The 17,679-nt window shown below is 57.2% G+C and overlaps 1 protein-coding gene across 3 annotated transcripts in view; it reads left to right on the top strand.

The window, feature by feature from the left end:
- The window catches only part of Spsb1 (splA/ryanodine receptor domain and SOCS box containing 1), a 58,255-nt gene that overhangs the window by 28,590 nt on the left and 11,986 nt on the right, over positions 1-17,679 (top strand). Inside the window, exon 1 of one of the 3 annotated variants that reach the window (XM_046424451.2) lies at positions 6,769-6,956. The exons of the other annotated variants lie outside the window; for them this stretch is intronic. The gene's annotated coding sequence lies outside the window, so the exon portion shown is untranslated. Of the gene's footprint in view, positions 1-6,768; positions 6,957-17,679 lie in introns of those variants that run through there. 3 annotated transcript variants of the gene reach the window in all.

Below are 17,679 nucleotides of genomic sequence, written 5' to 3'. Positions count from 1 at the left end.
TACCTGCTCCAGTCAGGGGCAAAACCAGAAAAGGCTGGCGAACTCCGCTGCTATTGGGACGTGGTCTGTGACGCGTGCGCTGGGAGGTCCCTGAGGGTCCTGGGAAGCTGGGCCGACGGCAGGCTCCGGGTTCTTCAGGGGTAGCTTGCCATCCCGCAGGAACCTGAGCCCAGGAGGAGTTTGGAAGAGATCTGGCCATTTCCTAAGAGCTCAGTCAAGGGTCAGCAAACTGCACAGGCCAGAGAGTAAATATGTAGGTTTCAGGGGCCATATGGAGTCTGTCGAGACCACTCGACTCTGCCACTGGAGTGGGAAAGGGCCCAGACGATACGTAAACACAGCCTGGCTGTGGGCCAATAAAGCTTTATTTACAAAGACACACGGTGGCTGGGTTACCGACGGTGGCTGGCTTGGGCCCAGGGGCTGTGATTTGCCCAGCCCGGGTCTAGGTTAGGAAGATGGGCCCCAACGAGGCTCAGAACCAGCCTGTCTCACCCCAGTGCCCGCCTCTGAATCTGGATTCATGAACAGCGAGGTCCAGTCAGACCTGCACTCTGGGAGGCCGGGCACAGTGTGGGCTGCACAGAGGTGGGCAGAGAGCCAGCCCCACCACACTCAGGGCCCTCTGGGCTCGCTGCACCTCAGAGCCAGGTGAAGTGGCCACGGCAGAGGGTGATGTACGGGAGCCAGGGAGGGGCAGGGGCCGCTTCCATAGAACCTCAAAACAATGGAGCCCAGAGTCTGAGTCCCCTTATAACAGGCGTCCCCTCGACATTGTGAAAGGGTGTGCTTTGGAAAGGACGTCCCCTTCTCTTCCAGTCTTGGGACCGCGGGAGTTAAGTGGAACCATGAGTTCCTGCGTGTGGGACGTCTCCGAACCTCTAAGATGCTGCTGAGGGCTGGGGACGTAGCTCAGGGTACAGCATCTGCCTGGCGTGTGCCAAGCCCTGGGTTCCATCCCCGACACCAAAGGGGCCAGTGCTGCTGGGCTGTGGCTCTCTAGGGAGGGATCAAATATTTCCCCAAACTCAGAAGCGGTTTTTCAGGTGCCTAAGAATCTGGAACCCACTCTGGGGAAGAAAGAGCCGAGCTCCCTTGACCCTCAGTTTCCAAGACAGGGAACCTAAGTCCCAGAGAGGCAGGTGTCTCTTCCAGGGCACACAGAAGGCTGGTGACAGTGATGGCATGAACTGGTTCCCACTCAGCCGCCTCCCTCTTGGCCGGGGAGCTGGGGAGCTGGTGGACTCCTGGGTGTTGAGTCCCAGGCTGTGCTTCCGGCCCATGAAGGTGGCTTTCCCAGGTGTGCCCTGGTGCCCTGACCTGCAGCTCACCCAGCCTCAGGGCTTCTCTGCCCATTAAACAACTTTCAACTCCCTCCCTTGGGCCCCTGGTAGCCTCTGTCGTCTGTCTGAATTTGGCGACTCTAGAAACACATAGGAGTGGAATGGTGCAGGATTTGTCCTTTGGTGACTGCGTTTGGATCTGTATTGACGGACGACACCCCGATTAGCTCATCGCCATCCTCTCTCCCGAGCCTGTGGTATGGATCTGTGGGGGTGCCATTAATCTATCAGAGGGCTCAACTTTCATTTTCTACCCCGCTTTCCCCACGGAACACCTGGGGAGGTGTCTCTGGCTCAAGGTGTGGTCCTGCTCGTCTGGCTCACTGCTGGCGAATGGTTCATGGTGCAGGTGAGGTATGGCTGTAATGGCGGGAAAAGTCAGGACCTTGGCACCAACACCCTCCTCCAGGGCGCCTCTGTGCTGTGGTGCTTTTCTTCTCACGGGTTCCGCACAGGAGTGGAACTGCTGGGCCACCAGCCAGTTGTTTCCCAAAACAAACCATGTGGGCGCTTGCCTCACCCGTCCCCCGGCAGGAAGGGGTGAGCTCAGTATTGACACTGCAGGAATCTGGGGATGCAAAGCAATGTCTCATTATTGCTTTAATTTGTGTTTCTCTGTCTGCTTGGGAGGCCGAGCATCGTTTCATACAAGCTTATGTGCCGTTGGCATTGACTTTTTCTCTGAATCCGTGGTTCATGTCCTCCAGCAGGTTGACAGGTGTTCAGGGAGAATGCTCTAGGAGGCTTGGTTGGCGGCCAGGCTGGGGTCAGAGAGGCGGACTGACTTGAAGACTCCTGCAGTTGGCTTGCAAGTGGAGTCGGGCGGGGGGAGCGGGGACAAGTTTGCATAATTGTGGGATAAGGAACTTCCAACACTCGGTGCTCATGAGAGAAGCCAAAAAGAGGAGAGGCCCAGGGAGATGCGGGTTTGGGTCTGGGTGACCCAGAGGTAGAGGATATAGGCTGGCAGTCATGTAGGGGCCGAGAGGGCCTATTTGGGTCACCACGAGAGAGGTGCTGTTTGGGGGACACAGCAAACGAGAGAAGAGGAGCTCCCTGGAGCCATGAGGGCAGAGAGCCTCTGGAAGGCTCAGAAGGGCTGTGCGTGACGGGCAGCACAGGAATGGGCAGAGGAGGCTGGCAGAGCCGCAGAGAGGGAGGAGCGTCCAATCACAGAGACTGAAGGGCGCTTTGTGCCAAGGACGTGGGCAGTATTTTCAGATGCGGTTGAGAAGTACAGAGGATGCTTCTTAGGTCAGTTCAATTTATCGATTAGGAGTTCATGACCTTGGAAGAGCACTTGCCCTTGAGGCTGGGCCTGACTCAGCTTGCTGGGTGGGGACCCAGCCTTCAAGAGGGGCAGGTGGCAGCAGGAGAGGGCATTGGGGAATGGGGTGGTCCTGGTGATCCCCGTCCTCACACTTGATTTTAGTGCTCGACACCAGCAAGTGCTGGCTGAGCCTCCGTCCTGTGGACACCATCAATCCGCAGGTGTCCCAGAGCTGACCTCACCGGTTCCTGGTCCACAGGAGAAAGAGCCACAAATGCAGAAATCACCTTTCTCAGTGAAACCCTACTGAGGAGCCCAGAGGGGCCAGGGGAGACCTGACTCACTTCCAGGACAGTGGCCTGTCTCAGCTTCTTAGTCATCTGAGGCTTGGCCTTCTGCAAGTATCTGCTCTCTCAAGTCCACTTCCATTTCCAGCCAGTTCAGTCTCCTGGTCAGTTTGGTGAAGTGCCGGCAGTGTGAACTCGCCCTGCCTTGACTGGCCTCGCATGGTGCAGACGTGACCCAGGCACAGCCTGGGCACAGCGACGGCCTCTCTTATTCCAGCTGAAAGGGAAGAAGGTTGCAGAGTAGCCCACGGAAGCTCAGCCAAACAAGTGCTGACATCCTGTCTGCACCAGGCTGATTCTGTCCTCCTGGTGGCTCCTGGAAAAATAGCTCGATGCATGGACAGCTCCGAGGCTGGTCAGCCTGGAGAGGCAGCAGGGCAAGGCCAGGCATGATGAGGCCACATAGCTCAGCAGTTTCTCCCAGAAGCATCTGCATAAAGCCCTCCTACTGAATTTCTATGTACCTCCTGTTTTTATTTCTTTCACGTTCATGTAAAATGAAGATTAATTATTATTATTATTGTGGCAAAAACACCTAACATCAAATTCACCATTGGGACCATTTTAAGAGTTGGCACTAAGTACATGCACACCCGCCACCATCTGCAGATCTTTCCATCTTCCCCAGCAGAAACTCTGTCTCTGTCAGAGGCCGACTCCCCATTCCTCCCCGCCCCCACCCAGGTGTCTGTTCTAGGAACCTGACAGCTCTTGGGCCCTCACGTAAGTGGGATCACACAGGTTCTGTCTTCTATGATGACTTATTTCCCTTCACAAAACCTGCTCGGGGTTACAGGAGCAAGTGTCAGAATCTCCTTTTAAGTCTGCCTTGTATCCCATCGCATGTGGACGCCACGCTTTGTTTATCCGTCCATTCATTTGTGGACTCCTGGGTGGCTTCCTCCCTCTGGCTTTTGTGAGTAATGATGCCGTGGACGTGGATGCCGAGTGTCTGTCGGGGATCCTGCTTTCCATTCTCTTGGATGTCTACCCCAAAGTGGAGTTACTGGGTCAATCAGTGGTCCTTCTCTCCTTCTGAGAGTTTTGAGAAACCACCATCCTGTCTCCCACAGCAGCTGTACCATTTGACAGAACCAAGCATTTTGTTCGTTAAAGCATCTTTGTGCTGCAGGGCAGCAGTGAAGTTCTTGGGTCCCTTGGTCAGCAGCTGGAAGATGGTATTTTGTGTTAAGATTTGACCACCAGAATGTCACGTGAACAGCAATAATGACAATTACCCCTAATGCGTCAATACGCGTCACGTATTAATACTCAGGAGGGTCCCACAGGTGCGGCTGGACAGGCATGTGCATCCCAGCAGGACCTAGAGCTGGGAACTGTACGTACTCATTATCTTCTGGGATTCTCTCTGCAGTCTCCCTGAGTTGGCATTTATCTTTGCAGGTGAAAAATGAGCAGGGCTTTCCCATGCTGTTGCTCCAAAATGTCACTTCTTGGGTTGTTAACCCACTTTTAATTTTCTGTGTACCTAAAAGATATTTTTCTAGCTGGGTGCGGTGGCTCACACCTGTAATCCCAGCGGCTTGGGAGGCTGAAGGCAGGAGGATTACAAGTTCAAAGCCAGCCTCCGCAAAAGTGAGGTGCTAAACAACTCAGTGAGTCCCTGTCTCTAAATTAAAAAAAAAAAAATAGGGCTGGGGATGTGGCTCAGTGGTTGAGTGCCCCTGAGTTTAATCCCCAGTACCAAAAAAAAAAAAAAAAAGAGATATTTCCTAATTCTTCCTGGTTCTTCTCCTGCCTCCCCTAAAGGGAAAGAGAAAGAAAGGAAGGAGGGAGGGTGGGCAGGAAGGAGGAGGGGTACGGGCCGTCAGCCTGGGTGTCCTGATAGCATTCAGGAGACGTGTTTGGGGACCCCTCCCATGTGACCCTCATGGCAGCCTCTGGCAGGTCTCCCAGTTTGGGACATCAAGAGGGCATCCATTGCTGTGTGTGGAACCACTGCTGGTGGCCTTGTGGTTTGTCAGGTGGTGACACTGTGCTTGCTCCTTGGGAACAGGAGGACATTGCTTGCTATTTATAGTTCTTTCTGGTTCCATCTGGAAGCCTAGCAGGTGGATGACCCAGTGCAGGAAACCTTCCAGTGTCACCTCCCCATCTGGTCCCTACCGGTCCCCCCAGTGCCCAGTCTCAACTCCCCGGCTGGGTCTGGCTCCAGACCATGTTTCAAGCTCTCTCATACTATTACCCTCAATGGTCCTGGTCTTCTGGAAACTTCTCCATCGACTCGAGGGCGGGGTGCAAATATAAGGGGCAGGGAGCTTTGGTAGTTTCTGTCTCGTTGTCTTAGAAACGTGCTCTTTGGAGTCCCAGCATGTCAGGACTCTACCCCACTGTTAACTCCAGCCGCTCAGCCTTCCCCTCCCCGTGGCGGGCAGGGCGCTGGGTGGGGTGGGCCCTCGAGCCCCTCTGAGGCCAGGACAGGGCTGAGGCCAGAGGCCTGAGGAATGGACTCCTGACACTGCAGAGAGGTCAGGCCTCTACTTCCAAAGAAGCTGATTTGTTTTTAAAAGTGGAGGAAGGGTCCCGTGCACACCCCTGTGCCCACAGAGTATGATCTGAGCAGGCATCTCCCCTGCCAGCTACCAGCCTGCCTGCCTTAACTCTAAGGCCTCCCTGGTTTGGGACAGGAATCCTTCCTGGGGGGGGAGACACACCCCAACTGGCCCCAGCTGGCCTCAGACTCCAGCCCTCGACTGGCTCCCTCCTCTCCAGATCCCTAGCCTACAGCCGCTCTGGGGTGCTCAGAACCTCAGCCTCGCCCTCCTGACCGGGCCTCTCCTCTGCCACCAAGGGCCTTGAGCTGACTTCATTCTGCCTCCCTCCTGCCCTCTCACCTGAGCAGGTCCTTGAAGCCTGGACCAGCATGGCTGCAGCGAGGATGAGGGGCAAGGGACCCCCGTGCCCATAGGGGTGCCTGGAAGACATTGAGGGCCCAGGTGGGGAGGGGGCAGACGCCTCCCCTGTATGTGCCACTCGGTCCCCACTCCATAGCCTGGGGCACACCTGGAGACACAGCTCTTTCCCTACCCTCTGCTTATGGAGACCTTAAGACTTGGTCATGGGGTCCCCTGAGTGGGAGAAGCCCTGACCTAGAGGAGGAGGGGCCTGACTCTCTGAGGGTCCCAGGTGTGCTGGGACAGAAGGTGACCGGGGACCAGTGCCCAGGCTGTGCCAGCTGTGCCTGAGCCCCCGTGAGCTCTTGAGGGGCACGGCGTGGTGTGGTCCTGGCCGCTGTCCTGCCGGCCCCAGCTGCAGCCCACAGTGAGGGCATTCCCCTTGCTGGTGAGTCCTGTTGGCTGAGGACAAGTTGCTTGGGGACAGGCAGTTGTTGGTCATTGCTGACAGGGAGGCTGCAAAGGGGCTGTGGGAGTAGTGCCCTCCCTGAGTCCCTGAGCGCCCTGGGCTGGGCCTTCAGTGACCCCCTTAGAGGTCTCCTGGGGGTGTCCCCTCTGCACCTCCAGGTGGGATGGTGGGTAGTTGGGGAAGCTGGGCTGGGGCTGGGAGTCTGCCCCGGCCCAGTCTCTGGGGATCCAGACTTGCTTCCCTTGCTTTCCTGAATGGGGTGGGGGGTCCCTGGGTTTGGGGGTACAGCAGCAGTGCAGGACGGGAACGAGTTGCAGACTGGCCTTCCGTGGGGCCTGCAGCCCCCACGCAGAGGGCTTCTCCCTGTAATTGTTCCCAGCAGTGAGGAGCAGGCCGCGGCTCCAGTGTTTGTTTTGCCTGTGTTAGGCCAGTGGTAACCAAGGGCCGCTTCCCCTTGGTGACGGCGCAGCTCGCTCGGGCCAGGGCTGGTCCAGCCCAGCTCGGCAGGCCCAGGGACCCTGCGGGCGGCCTCGGTGGGGAGGACACCTGGTCCTGGGCACCGGCTGCCGCCTTCACTCCTTAATCCCCCGCCCCCGTGGTGGGGACCCACAGACTCCTCCTGGCTTGTTCCCCAGCACTTGCCTGGAACATTCCAGAACTTCAGATCCTCTGGTAGGTACTGGGGAGAGCGTGAGGCCACTCGCTGGCCAGCCGCGTGTGGGCGGGTCTCGGCGGGCTTGTGGACTTCAGCCAGGACTTGGGTCTGTGAGTGACCACCAGCCTAGGTTTTGGCAGGACCTGGGGCCCGGAGGAAATCGGGGGCAGGGGTGGGAGAAGGAGACATGCGCAGAGGCAGGCCCTTGGGGGGCCAAGCAGGGAAGGCTCCGTGGAGGAGGGAGCCCCCGGCAGATCCGGACAGATCCACCTGGGTGGGGTCGCTTGAAGTGCAAAGGACAGGGCCGGTGTGGCTCTTAGGGCCCGCAAGGCTGACCTGGCTAGCTGGTGTCCAAGAGGGCTTGTCAGAGCTTGAAGGGCTGGCAGAGGGGGTGCCGTGATGAGCCGTGAGCGTTGGGAAGGGGGTGCACTCAGGACCGTGTGACCGTGACCCTCTCCCCAGAGCCCAGTGAGCCCGGGCTTCTTGAAGGACTGCACCAGGGAGGCCACGGCTGGTTCCTGTGCCCCCCCTCCCCCCCAGTGGGTCTAATAGAAGGACGGGGCCCTGATCCCGACAGGGGACCCTGCCTGCCACTTTCGCCACACAGGTCAGCCTCTTGGCTTGGCTTGTGCAAGTTTGTGGGGTTTCGGGACCAGCCTGCTGCAGGGAGCCGAGCCCTTCATCTGCCATCTTCTTGGCACGGGTGTCCTCTGAGCCTCCTGCTTGCAGATGACCCACACTGAGAGCCCGGGGTCTCCTGGACCTGCAGGTCACCTGGGATCTGTCCAGCAGTGGGGTGGGGCCTGAAGCTCTGCCCTTCTGACCAGCTCCTGCGGGCTGTCCCAGGGGCGCTGGGTGACTGGTCCCTTGCCCTAGAGGACTGTGAAGGAGAGGGACACGCAGGGACCGCTGCCCATGCGGCATCTCCGTCCCATCTGGTTTTCAGTTTGGGGGCCTGGAGAGGGGGCGTCAATCAGGAGAGGCGGGTGTGGGGACTTTGGACAGCTTCCTGCCACCAGCCCAGCCGCGATCCCCTTGGACCTCAGTGATTCACCCGCGCGCCAGGTGAGGCCGGCACCATGTTAGGAGAACGTGGTCCTGGCCGCTGGCTTTACCGGCGGGTCCTGCTGCCTCAGCGGAACAGAGGTGCTTTTGATATGGGAACGGAAACCCGGGACAGCGCCTGGTCCTCCTCCCGCTGTGGACACTGCAGCCCGGGGGAGGCTGCAGCTCGTGGGGCTGGGGAAGGGTCCCTGCGCCTGGACCTGTGGCCTGAGCCTCTGTGCTGTGATGTGGCAGGTCCTCGGTCCCCAGGGCAGGCCGTGTCTGTGAAGGTGACGTGCTACCTCTCTTGTTTTATGGAAGGTCTCCCTGGCAGAGGGAGCGCCTACCTGAAGGCACCAGTCTAATGTCACAGAGCAGCTCTGCCATGTGGGGGGCACAGGAAGGCCCAGTGGTTGTTCTCTGTGTACCTGGGGGGGCACCGGGGTGTGTGCTTCTGTTTCCAAAGCTGGGCTGACAGCTCCCCCGGCCCCGCTCCTCCTTCCCCCAGCCCATGGCCACGCTCAGTGAGTCCATTACATGGACATTGGGCCAGTTTCCCTTTTTTCCACTTCCCCTGTTTTCCTTCTGATTCTCAAGACGGAGAAATGGAACAGACTCTCTCGATCCAGGCTGCTCTCCCGGGGAACCCTTCTGATGCCCAGGCCCTGGCCACCCGGCCTCAGAGAGCAGACAAGTGGGGAACACGTCCCTGTCCCTGCCCAGGAGGCTGCGGACCCACTGTCCCCAGGGCCACCCCCTTTCCTGGCGAACGTGGTTACCAGGGGAGGTTCCGTGGGAGAGTCCGGCAGAGGTGGAAACCATGCCGGCTGCAGACCCGCCCTCAGCAGATGGCAAGAGGGGGCCTAGCGCTAAGTCACAGCGCCTTGGGGTAGCTGTCCTTTGCAGTGATGGCTGAGTCTGGGGCAGGGAGGGGGTCCAGCTGCCTTCCCCCCTGGGGGACACCCAGAAACCCCATCTCAGGAAACCCCCCACCCCCGCTTTCCCTCTCTTCACACCACTAAATCATGCACCATCAGTGTTGCTGGCTGAGGTCGCCACGGATCTTCATCGCACCCTTAAAGCAGACCAGTGAGACCGATCCACAACCCACCCACATCTCAGGGGAGGGGGCCCTGAGGCTCAGCCAGGAAACTCGCCCCACTCCGGACTGCAGACCCTGTTAAGTGAGTCTCCCTGAATTCACCCTGTTTCAGGTTCAAGAATTCTTAGATAAGGATCCCAAGGAGGTGATCTAGATCCCTGGGGACATTATGACCCACCCACATTTTGCAGATTGAGAGACTGGAGGCTTTTCCCCCCCCCGTGGTGTGTGGAATGTTGATGCAACTTCGAGGTATTGACCAAACTCACAAGAGACTGACATACAAACCTGAGGCACTTTGTTCTCATGCAGCAAGGAGTAGAAGAATCAGGTGTGCTGAAGATGTATGTCCCCGCTCAAGGTGGCAGTGCAGAATGAGGTCTCAGGGGTACCAACAAGTGGCTGTCATGACAGGTGCCTCGAGTTTTGCAACCCAACGTCTCCGCCGTACCCACAGGGTAGCCCTGACAAGAGCTGAGTCCCCAGCCTCCTGGATGGGGCTGCCATCTCCCTGAGCCACCGTCCTGCTGGCCCCTTTACTAGGCCCCACTCACCAGCGCCTTGATTAAGCAGCACTCTGCGTGGGCGGGTTGTGACGTCAGCGAGAGGGTGAGCGCTAGATTGGGTTACGTCCTGTATCCCGCTTTGTCTGCCAGCCCGGGTCCAAGCTTCATCCTTGCGTTGCCTCCTTGCTGGTCTCCCTGCCTCCACCCTGGCTGCCAAAAGCCCATCCTCAACACAGAGGGATCCTCTTACAACAAAGTCAGCCTGTGGCCTCTGGCCATGGATGCTAAAAAATGCCTGCTTTCTCAACACACTGAATATAAAATCCAAAGTCCATATTGTTGCTCACCAGGCCCCTACCTTCTGCCCGTCTCTTACCCTGTCCCCTCCACAGCCCCCCTCCCTTTGCTCCAGCCACATGGCTTTGCTGGTATTCTCCCATTGTGCCAAGCATAATTTTGCCTCAGGGCCTTTGCATATCCTGCCCCCTCTACTCTGCTGGGGAAATTCAGCTCTTAGCAACAGGACACATTTTGAGAAATGCATCATTAGGCAGTTTAGTCATGATGGGAACATCAGAGAGTGCACTGATCCAGACCTAGATGACGCAGGGCAGGTAGGCCACATGACCTCTCTGAGACCTCGTGAACACCAGAAGTGCGAGTTGTCTCTGGCAGAACCTGGCACAACCCTTTACAGAAAACTTTGCTTTATTAGCAAAAGAAGCACACTCTGTGGCAACGATAAACAGTGCACTAGGTACACCAGTAGGTAACGGTTGTTTATTACCATTGTTGAGTCCTAAGTGCTGTGCACAGTCCCAGGTGCTATGCACAGTCCCAGGTGCTGTGCCCAGTCCCAGGCGTGTGCTCTATGGCTGGCAGCACGTGGCTTGCTTGCTGCAGCATTGCTGTACACTCCTAGGTCCCTCCTATATGAGGTCCAGTCCTCCGTTGCCTGGCCCATCCCTCTCTCTTCCGTCATCTGGGTCTCTGCTGGTGTCCGCGAGCGTCCCACCCTCCCCTGACACTTGCCCTGTCCTCCCCACGTGGATTTATTTCTCTTTGACGCCTGTTTACTTGCTGTTCATTCGTTCAGCCCTTGCCTCTGGGCACCTGCCATATTCTGGGAACTGGGGCGACCCTCTGAGCCCACAGAGGGAAGTCCCTTCCCTGAAGCTGCGTCCATTGCTCACTTGATTGTGTCATCTGCCACCCCCCAAGATTTCTACCAGGTCTGTGTATATAGTAGGTAGCTAATAAATGCTTTGGGTGTGCCTGCCGCCCCAGGCCCCCACTTTGGGACGTGGGTATTTTCTGTGTTCATCAGCTACGTGGTGGCCGGTCGTCTCTGGGGTGGGCTGCCTGGTCTGCTTTGGCCTTCCCGTCACGTGGGGAAGCGCCGTCCACCTCTCCTGAGCGGACCCTCTGCGGCCTGCATGTCTGCACGGCCCACCTGTGGAGGGGCTCTGGGACTAGGGAGCATGTGGGTCTCCAGGAGCCCACGCTGGCCTTCTGGTGTGGTGGCCCAGGAGGGGGCTTGGAGCACAGGCCCGGAGCCAGGTCCCCAGGCCAGCTTTCCAAGGTTCCCATGAGCCAGCCCTGGAGGGGTGTGTGGGAAACGGTGGCACCTGACATGAGGCGCTCAGGTTGCGCCAGGGCCACGAGTGATAATCCTCTTGGGAATGTCTCGGCTCATCCGCTGGGCAGCCTTTCATGTGGCAACAAGTCCAGGCCACCTATGCGTCAGCCTGGGGCCTCTAGCTGTGGGCAGGAGCTCCACGGTGTGGCCTCGGAGCTGGCAGCCAGGCCCTGACACATGGGCAGGGGCAGTGAGTGGGATCTCAGTGGCTGGAACTATTTCCTGATACCAAACAGCAGGGCCTTTGCCAAAGCCAGTGGCCTCCAGGTGTTGGCAGGCTCCATAGGAGGTCCAGCCGGCCTCCTCCCCGGGGGCCCCCTCCCCATGGCCTTGTGTCCATCCTCATCCCCAGACTCGGGGCTTGGCATGCGTTGCCCCCCCTCCAGAGACCACGTTCTGAGCCCAGGTTGAGTCACACGACCAGATTCCTCTGGAGAAACCTGATCTACAGGTGCCGGCTCCAGGCCGCCAGAGTCTCCAGACCCGAGCTCTGGGCTCTTCCTTTTGGAGAGAAGGTGGAAGGAGGGGTCTGGATTGCAGCAACTCTAGAAGGCTCTGTGCTCTCCACATCTGAACATCGTTAGCCCCGTCCCTGGGTGCAGCCCTGGCCAACAAGCTCGTGCGGCTGGCCAGGTCTCTGGAAGCCAGCTCCGTGCTTCTCTCAGCTCCGCACCCCGGGCCACACCCTCCCGTCCGCGTGAGTTTTGGAGGGTGGACATTTTTCACCCACTTATGTTTTCTTATTTATTGAGGTGAAATTCCTGTGGAATGGCGTTTCATGCCTCCAGTTCTGTGCAACGCCACCCGTCCCGTCCTAAACACTCCATCACCCCAGAAGAGGCCCGGTCCTTTGGCGGTCGCTCCTCTCCCTCCCCTGGCCCTGTGTTCGGTCTCTGTGGATTTGCCTGTTTCACAGAAATGGAATCGTGGGTACTGACCTTCCACGACTGGTCCTCTCACCTCCAACGTTCGCAAGGCCCGCATTGCCTGCTGTGCCGGCAGATTATTCCCCTCTTGGTGGCTGCATGATACCCCACTCGGTGTGTAGACCACAACTCGCTGACCCGTTCATCCGTTGAGGGACACTTGGGTCCATCCATTTATTTTTTTGCAACAATAAAAAATGACAGTGAAGAAATTTTAAAAGGAAGGGAAGCTCATAAACTCGGGTTTGTAAACAAGCGGGCACTTGCTCTTTTCTGGGTTCCTTTCTACCTCTTTGCCTGCACATGATGCGTGTTTTTTCTAGGCTTTAATCTTGGCACAGGTAAGGTTGTGCCTTTGTGTCACCTGACATAGCAAACCTCTGCCCTGGCCTATTCTACTGTGAGCCTTCTCCTTAGGATTCTTTTCTTTCTATCTTTTTTTTTTGGTACCAGGGATTGAACCCAGGGATGCTTAATTAACCACTGAGCCACATCCTAAGCCCTTTTTATTTTTTATTTAAAGACAGGGTCTGGCTGAGTTGTTTAGAGCCTCACTAAATTGCTGAGGCTGGCTTTGAATTTGGGATCCTCCTGCCTCGGCCTCTGGAGCTGCCGGGATGGCAGTCATGCACCACCACCACCCCGGTCTCTTTAGCATTTTTGACAGCTGAGTGACACTCTGTTGATGAGCTGCTCTCTCCTTTCTTTATCCTGCAAATGACAAGCTGGTGCCCCAACACCCTTTATCTTGCCTGGAAGTTTAGGATTAACTTATTTGCTGCCTTTGGACTTGCTGGGGCTCTCCCCCCTAGAGTGTTCAGGACTTTCCAAGCTGATGGGGTTGGAGGAGGAAGACCAGGAACACAGCAGGAGAAGTTCTGAATGCTGTCGTGGCTGAGGAGTAAGTTAAAGTGCTTTCTTCTACCAGCTGCCTGTGAGGCCCCAGAATCGACCTCTCCCTTGGCATCTGGTTCAGTTCCGTGAAACCCCATCCCGGGGGTGGCGATCAGGTAGCACCAGCCAACGGGCTGCCCGATTCCTTTTAGGACCCTTTCCAAGGTCATTGGCAGTGGTCCAGTCCAGGTCCAGTTGACCAACTTCAGTCCAACTAGCGCTGCCAAAACCTTGGGGCTGCCACGTTCAGTTGCAAAGATCAGGAGGCTTGGAGGGAGGTCCCCTGCACGTTTGATTTTATTCTACTAAAGTGGGCAGCGGGTGGAAGTCCTGAGGTCTGAGATTTTGAGGGTGGCTGTGAGCTGTATAAAAGACACAGTTCCGAGGCCCTCCTGTTACCAGGAAATCCTTAACTCCCTGCACCTGGAGTCTAACAGCTCAGGTGTCCCTCTGTGAAGGCACACTACCAAGAGCCCAATAGCCACGGTGGACTTCTAGGCAACCACTAACCATGCTTAAAAGTGACCAATATATTATGACACAGAAGAGCTGGGCATGCTGTGCCCCTGCCCATGAAGGGACAGCTGTCCTGGGTCTGCACTTGGATTCATGCCAGAAGGGTCTGGGAGACACCTGCACCTGTCTTGGTCTCCCCTGTAGGCAGCGGGAGCGGGGGAGGGAGCACTTTCATTGACACTTTGTACATTTGGGAACTGAGATTTCTTATGAGCATGCAGGACACTGAAATAGTTCATATCCAGATAAAAAAAGGAGTTTAAAGAAAAAACGTGGATTACGTCCAAGCCTGGTAGTTCTCGTTTAGTATGGATTTGCCATCCCCAAATGCTGAGATCTGATTCCTTTAAACCAGTGATTCTCAATGGAAGCCGTCTCCCAGTCCCCGGAGGGCTTGTCGGATTGCAGACGGCCCCACCCTGCCCCAGGTTCTGGTTCAGAGGTCTGGTGGGGCTGGGAGTCTGCCTCTCTGGCTGCTTCCCAGGCGAGGCGGCTGCTGTCTGAGGACCTCACTTTGAGAACGGCTCCCGGAAGTGTGATCTCCGGGGAGCAGCCCGCGCCCCTTCCCACCATGGCTGCGTTAGGGGACCCCTGCCCCTGCGCTAACCTAAGGGGTCAGCCTGATGGAATCTTGAGTTTCGAGCGTGTGTGGCTTCAGGGGCTTTTTCCCTGTGGAGGGACGCCTGCCCGTGCCCACTGTGCCCACTGCCTCCCAGCTGCCGTCGGAGGGGCTGAGTGACTCCCGCTGCCCCTGAGATCACAGGACCACGCGGGCCTTGGTGTTTCCCGGCTGAGTGTGCTCTGGCACTTGGCTTTCAAGTTCTACGCTTTCAGGTGACCCCTGGTATGAAGGGGGAGGAGGGGGGCAGGGAGCTGCATGCATTATGCTCCAGCTGTATGCCTGACCCTGTGTCAGGAGCTTTAGCTACGAACTCTGTGCTGAAATCATGAATGCCAAGCTTCTTCCCTCTAGCGCCCCCCAGGTGGTTTGAGGGTATCCGCCTGGGCGTGCAGAGGGTGAGGTGCACCTCAGAGCCAGGTGTGGGCTAGTTGCTCCCAAGGGCTTTGGTCCTCCCCGTGTCCTCCTCCTCTCTCTCCTGCTCCTTCTCCCTGGAGTGGGGTAATCCAAGAGTCCACTTCCAAAAGTGACCTTCATCATGGTGAGAGGCTTAGCTGCCCAAAGCTTGGGACTGGTCAGGCACCTTGTTTGCCAGGGGCTGCCTTCATGTGGGGCTGTGGCTGACCTGGCACCTGCCCAGGCCTCCTCCTCTCTGGCCAGGCAGCTCTGAGAGTAAGGCCTGCAGGAGGCCAGGCAGGAGGCCAGGCAGGAGTGAGGCCAAGTCTCCTGGGCACCTGCTTCCCCAGGGAGCCACCCCCAGCAGCTCCTGGAGGTCAGCTACCTGCTCCCAGCTTTCCTGCTTCTGCTCTTTGGGGTGTCCAGGTCCCGTGTGGACCAGGAAGGCCCAATCTGTGACAGACACCTACCCGCCTCCTGGCCAGGTGGGGTAGGTGGTCCTCAGTCTAGACTCTTCCCTGAGCCTCGAGGCACACCTGCGGCTGTCTAGGTGAACTTCCTGCAGGGTGGGAGGCCTCAGGAATGGGCTTCTCGCCTGCAGGAGCCACAGCCTGTGTCCCCCCGGCTCTAACTAGGTTGCCACCGTGGCGTCTTATTTCAATATCAGTCTCTGTATGAATTTCACGCTGGTTTCCCATGGGCATGGCTCAACCGATTCGAGCCCTTTCTGAAAGTTCGGTGAGTAATCTGGGTCCTTCTGTAGGTGTTTGTGGCAGGTGCATTTTTGGTCTTTTGAGGTCAGAGGCTAGAGCTGTGGACCGTGTGGAATTTTCTCTCCAAAATCGTTTGTCAGAACTTTCCAGAAGGGTCCAAGGTTTTTGTTTTGTTTTGTTTTGTTTTTTTCATTAATTCTGGGAGCAGAGACTTATCTCCTGGGTGGCTGGGGCCGAGTGAGGTTTGCAACCAGGTGGCAGAGTCCTGCTGGTGGTGGTCCCTTTGCCAGGGCTCTGGCTTGCATGGAGCAGCCCCGAGCACTCCCAGGAAGGCCGGAGAGAGTGCTGAGACCTGATCAGCAGGCGGAGCCTGGGCTACGCTCTGATCTAATAACAGATTGCTCTGGACGTTTCTCTTGCAAAATCCTGGCTGCGACCGCGGCTGCGAGAGGCGAGGCGGAGAAGTGTCTTTGATCTTCAGGTGAAAGGAGGCCTTATGTAGGTCACCTTGTCCCACATCCTGAATTTCATTCTTTCCCCTCTTGTGTCAAAACAATGGTTTCACTGTTCTGGGGTCAGGTGCACCGAGGGGGAACTGAGTTCAGGAGGTGGATATGTGTCTGCGGCTCTCTGGTGGCCCTCCTGGGCACCCCCTGCCTACCCCGCCTAGTGCTTCCCCTCACCCTGGGTGTCTCCAACCAAGTCGTCAAATGACAAAAGGAAAGGGTGATCTTCAGCAGAGGTGGGGCTCCCGGGACGGTTGATCTACAAACCCATCGGGGACCTTGAGGTCCTAGGGTTGTGGCCTCGTGGAAGCAGGTGCTGGGAGACTGTCCTATCTGAGCAAGTTGAAAGCCTGGCCCCCTCCAGCCTCTCTCCAGGCCCTCAATCTTCTGTGGCACCTGAGCAGCGGGCATCCCTGCCAGAGCAGCCTGGGCAGGCCTTCGCCCAGTGCCAAGCTGAGGTACAGCCACCTGGCTGGGCTCTGGGACTAACAGCTATGTTTAGGGCCCATGGAGACAGACAGCTGCCCCCTCTGTACTGGACAAATGAGGTTTGTCATTTTGAGATGGTGCAACCCTCAGTCTTTGGAGAAATCATTGTAGAAATAACATTCCTCTTCGGTTGGCCTCACAGCTTTCCAAAGGTTCTGCCCCTTTACTTTAAATGCCCTTCTGCCCATGGCAGGCTCTGCTGTGTGTGGTCTTGGGGAAGCATGCAAGGTGGTCACTTAAGCATCTACCCTGTGCTAGCTTTGTAAGAGGTGACGTAGATGGAGGGTCTAGGAGTTGCTTTGGGGACAACTTGTTGTTATAAAGAAAGTGGATTAAGTCAACGTTTTCAGCCTCTGCTGAAATATCATTTTTGTGACAAAAGTAATGCATGCACTTATTTATTTGTTTATTTACACTGGGGATTGACCCTGGGATGCTCTATCACTGAGCTACACCCCCAGTCCTTTTTATTTTTTATTTTGAGACAGGATCTCACTAGTTGCTGAGGCTGGCCTCAAACTTGAGAGCCTCCTGCCTCAGCCTCCTGAGTGGTGAGAATGAGGGGCTGCCTCGTTGTCCCCCTGGGCTGTGCAGTTCCCGCTGTGGATGAGGTGGGACTCACGCTGCTCTGAGCATCCTCCTCCACGTGTCCTTGTGCGGACCTGTGGGGTTTGTAGACAAGATCCTGGGAAAAGTGACTGCTGGGTATTCAACATCTGGACACAGGGCACCAGGGCACCAAGAAGCTTGTTCCAGACGGCTGCTCCTTACCCCTGTGCAGGAAGGCTCCCCCACAGCCTGTGACTCTCAGGTGTTTAACTCACAGCACCCCCTGTGTGCTCACCCCTCAGTGGTCCCATGCCAAGCTCCGCGTCCCCCTCTAACTTGGGGTGAAGCAGCCAGCCAGTGTACCCCACCGTATGTCCAGGTGGTCTTTCCTGTCCCCAGCCCCCTCCCTCTGCAATGTGATGGCTGGCTTAGACCATCCCAGGCTGTGGGTAGGACCGGTGCCCTTGGCCTGCGCAGGTCTAGGACCCCCCAACAGTGCTCTCTGGGTATGTTTGTGCCCCTGGCCCTCCACACCTCCTTCCTTTTCACCTGTCACTTGCTCGTCGCACCCCCCCCCCATCCTGGGGGAAGAGGAGCCCACCTGGAGGAGCCCAAGAGACTGGAAGGAGTTGGCTTGTGACCTTCTCTTCTCCCTTCCCACTGAGAGCTGTGGCCAGCAAACCTCTCTGAAGCAGGCCTCCCCTGGGTAGCAGTGCTGGGCCCCCCGGGCCGAGACCATCTTAAGTGGCTGTTGCAGCCGGCAGTGGGGGGACAAGGCCCTGGGGAGCTCACGTCCTTAGAAGCCAGGCTGTCTACCACTGTGGGCTTGTGGCTCTGCTGG

This window comes from Marmota monax, unplaced genomic scaffold (assembly GCF_021218885.2).
Source record: "Marmota monax isolate L192 unplaced genomic scaffold, Marmota_monax_Labrador192_F-V1.1 WCK01_AAM20220418_F8-fsc00080, whole genome shotgun sequence".
Taxonomy (NCBI): Eukaryota; Metazoa; Chordata; class Mammalia; order Rodentia; family Sciuridae; genus Marmota; species Marmota monax.
Note: the sequence above shows the minus strand (reverse complement) of the source record. Positions and strands in the feature narration are given on the sequence as shown.